The sequence below is a fragment of the Jaculus jaculus genome, chromosome 3 (assembly GCF_020740685.1).
Source record: "Jaculus jaculus isolate mJacJac1 chromosome 3, mJacJac1.mat.Y.cur, whole genome shotgun sequence".
Lineage (NCBI taxonomy): Eukaryota > Metazoa > Chordata > Mammalia > Rodentia > Dipodidae > Jaculus > Jaculus jaculus.
This window is the reverse complement of record NC_059104.1, coordinates 168545474-168549540: the sequence shown is the minus strand read 5'-3', so window position 1 is coordinate 168549540 and position 4067 is coordinate 168545474. Positions and strand designations below refer to the sequence as shown.

The 4067-nt window shown below is 44.4% G+C and overlaps 1 non-coding gene across 1 annotated transcript; it reads left to right on the top strand.

The window, feature by feature from the left end:
• Positions 1-3527: 3527 nt before the first annotated feature.
• LOC123459830 lies at positions 3528-3695 on the top strand. The gene has a single exon (XR_006636567.1). It is a non-coding gene; the product is annotated as a U1 spliceosomal RNA (small nuclear RNA).
• The last annotated feature ends 372 nt before the right edge of the window (positions 3696-4067 follow it).

Genomic DNA, 4067 nt, shown 5'->3' with positions numbered 1-4067 from the left:
TTTTTTAAATTGCTTATCTTTATTTATTTATTTGAGAGCAACAGAGAGAGAGAAAGAGGCAGAGAGAGAGAGAGAGAATGGGCGTGCCAGGGCCTCCAGCCACTGCAAACGAACTCCAGACGTGTGCGCCCCCTTGTGCATCTGGCTAACGTGGGTCCTGGGGAATCGAGCCTTGAACCAGGGTCCTCAGACTTTGCAGGCAAGTGCTTAACCACTAAGCCATCTCTCCAGCCCCATGCTAGGATGTTTTAACGACAAGTGACTTTAATAATTCAAGGGGTTACATCTATAAGAGAATAGATTATTTCCAGTAACAAGAAATTCTACATTGGGGCCACTTGAAAAATCGATATATTCAAGGTCTCAGAACTCTGTGTACGTCATAATAAGCAAGATGCTACAACATTTTCAGGTGTACCTGAGCTCAGTGACTTACAGAGGCAGAAAAGGACCATGTGTCTCTTTTTATTAGCTTGGGAATCCTTTTCCAGAGGTCTTTGGCAAATTTATACTCCAATCTAATTATTCAAATTAAACACCTGCTTACTGGACCCCTGGCAAGGTAAATGAGATCACATTAGTGACTTAGATTGGGCATAATTCCCTCCTGGAGGGCTCAAACTGGAAAGGCACAGGCAGAAGATGGTATTTGCACAAAAATGGAGCCTGGCCAGCATGAGAAAGGAAGAAGCGGCAGATGGGAAAGCTAAAGACGGGGAAACCACAAGAAAAATAACAAGAGAGAGAGGTGAAATGTAGCTCCCAAGGGACAGCTGGAGTCAGAAAAGCCACACACTCCTAATCTCTTGAATGCAGTGGCATCAAAATATCCTATGGAAGCCAGATGTGGCAAATGTCTATAATCCTAGATGCTATGCAGGATGCAGGAGGAAGATTGCAAGTTCAAGACCACCTTGGGCAACTTGGCGAGACTTGGTGCCAAATATTAAAAGGGCTATAGCTGGGTGTGGTGGCACATGCCTTTAATCCCAGCACTCAGGAGGCAGGGGTGGAAACGTTGCTGTGAGTTCGAGGTCACCCTGAGGTTACATACTGCATTCCAGGTCAGCCTGGATGAGAGTGAAACCCTACCTCAAAAAACAAAAACAAAAGCAAAAAAATTAAAAGGGCTGTGGTTGTAGATATGGTAGGACACTTACGTAGGTCCAGGGAGATAGCTCAGTCAGGAAAGTGCTTGCCTCACAAGCATGAGGACCTGAGTTCAATCCCCAGTACCCACCTAAAATGCTGGCATGCTCCTGTAATCTCAGTGCTGAGAAGGTAGAGACAGGAGGACCCTGGGTCTCTTGCTAGTCAGCTAGCTAAGCTTCAGGCCAATGAGCGGGGTTGTCTCAAAGGGAGTGGGTGCCATTCCTGAGAGTGACAACAGAGATCTCTGGCCCCACGTGCATGCGCACATACACGTACATGTATATACACACATTTTTTGAAAGGCCCTGGATCCAATTTCCAATAATACCCCAAACAATAAGTAAATAGAGAGGACTTCAAAACATCATACATCGGTCAACTCCATAGAAGTCTCAAGAGGGAAACAAGTTCATTAAGAGGCTGGAAGGGAGGCTGGGGAGATGGCTTAGTGGTTAAAGCGTTTGCCTACGAAGCCTGAGGACCCTGGGTCGATTCCACAGGACCCACGTAAGCCAGCTACACAAAGGGGCGCATACATCTGGAGTTCGTTTGCAGTGACTTAAGGTCCTGGCGTGCCCATTCTCTCTTTCTCTCTGCCAACTCTCTCTCTCTCTCCTTCTCCCTCTCTCAAATTAATAAATAAAAGGCTGCAAAATTTTTATTTCTCCTGGTTGAGTACGTAAACCATCACATCAGTGGAAATAATAACGTGGTCTCATGAGGTACCTATTCCAATGATGGTAATAAACTGTCCCATGAATAGTTCATTCTTCCTATGCTTTATGCTCACTGAACACTTAAAGAAATCGTTTCTATGTTTGATTTCAATCAGGGCAAAGTAAACAAAGACAGAACTACCTACTTTTACTTAAAGCATTCCCTACTGGCTAGAAATGTGATACTGTTCTCTAAAGTGAGTGGTATTTCCTTTAAATCCTTTGTGAGTCGCTTCTGAATATTTTTTCATGAAGTCTTTAAAACCCTGAGACAATTAAAGCAAATAACCTTAAACACTGGCAATAAGCCAGAGTGCCTCTTTTAAACAGGTTGATCCAGTCTTTTTTTTTTTTTTCTCCCCTGCTTTTTGAACAGATTAAGCAGTTAAGTCTAATTTTAAAGATGGTAGTTTATTTATTCTATACATTCAAGATGAAAGAAAGAATGTGGTCTCAGCAAGTTGGCTGGGGATAGCTCAGATCCTGCATCTAGCCTTGCTATGTTTTTTTTTTTTTTTTTCCTGCTGTGTACACATCTTTTGGTTACCATGAGAACTGGAGGCCTTAAGAAAAGGAGATTGACTCCACCACTGGACTGAGAGCAAGAGGAAGATTTGGTACAGGTGTAAAAAACATGGAGTTGAGCCAGGCATGGTGGTGCACGCCTTTAATCCCAGCACTTGTGAGGCAGAGGTAGGAGGATTGCAGTGAGTTCAAGGCCACCCTGAGACTACATAGTGAATTGCAGGTCAGCCTGAGCTAGAGTGAGACCCTACCTCGAAAAACCAAAAACCAAAAACCAAACAAAAACAATGGAGTTGATTCAAGTAAGGGAACCGTAAGTACTAGGACCTAGGTGTATGTCTGCGCTTGGGCATTCCACATTATTTTACAGAGAAGACAGACCTTATCCAAATAACATATAATAATTCAGAATACTCGAGCAAGGCATGGAGAACCTAAAGATCAGTAGGACCAGAAATGATTTTATGTAGCTAAGGTGTTCCCTGTTTATCCCCATCATTGTTTTGGTGCCATGGTGGTTTGAAGATAAAATATCTCCCATAGCCTCATGTACTTGGCTTCTTAATTCCCAGGTGGTGGCACTGTTTGGAAAGGTTGTGGATCCTTTGGGAGGTGGAATCTTGCTAGAGGAAGTGTGGCACTGGGGGTGGGTCTTGGGTGTTAAGGCCCACTTGCCATCTTGCTACTTCCTCCCTGCTAGTGTGAAAACGTGATGCTCAGCTGCCTGCCCCAGCCTTGCTTTTCCTGCCATGATGAAATGTCCCCTTGAAACTGTATGCCAGGAATAAACCACTTTCCTTGTATAAGCTGCTTCTGGTTATTTTGTCCCAGCAATATGAAAGTAACTGCTATAGGTGCTCCAGTCCATTATGAGTGCTGGATCCATTCATTGCATTAACCAGGCCAGTAACACCCTATCTTCATTGCGCTCTGTTCCCCGTTAGCACAGCATCTTGAGCACCAGGATAGGGCCACTTTAGCACTTTTTTCCTCTCAGAAGTTGCAGAGTCTCCAACTCCTAGTAGCCATGGGCTATCAGAGTATACTCCTCCAGCAATCCTGGAGATAGGCACTAAGAATTTAGAAGATGGCTGTTACTTAATTTGGAATACACTGGTAGAAACTGGACCTCAGATACTTACATGGCAGTGGAGATACCATGATCAGGAAGGTGGTTTTCCCAGGGTGAGGCTTATTCATTGTACTCCAGATGTGCTGACCCCTGCAATTTCCCCAAATGCGGGAAACTTGACTGCATAATTCATGGTAATGGGGGGAGAGGGTCAAAGAAATTGGTCCTCAAGTGAAATTCTCCCTTGACAGTTCATTCTGTCAGATTCTGTCCTGGGCACAGTCAGTCACCTCTTGGGATCCAGCTATCACTGGTACAATTTTACTTATTTATTTACTCATTCATTCATTTGAGGCAGGGTCTCACTCTAGCCCAGGCTGACCTGGAATTCACTATGTAGTCTGTTGCAGTCAAGTTCACATTGCTGGTAGAAATCACCCAACCAAGAGCAGCTTGTGCAGAAAAAAAAAAAAAAGAGGTTTATTTTGGCTTACAGGCTTGAATGGGAAGCTCCACGATGGCAGGGAAAACAATGGCATGAGCAGAGGGTGGACATCACCCCCTGGCCAACATCAGACGGGCAACAGCAACAGGAGAGTGTG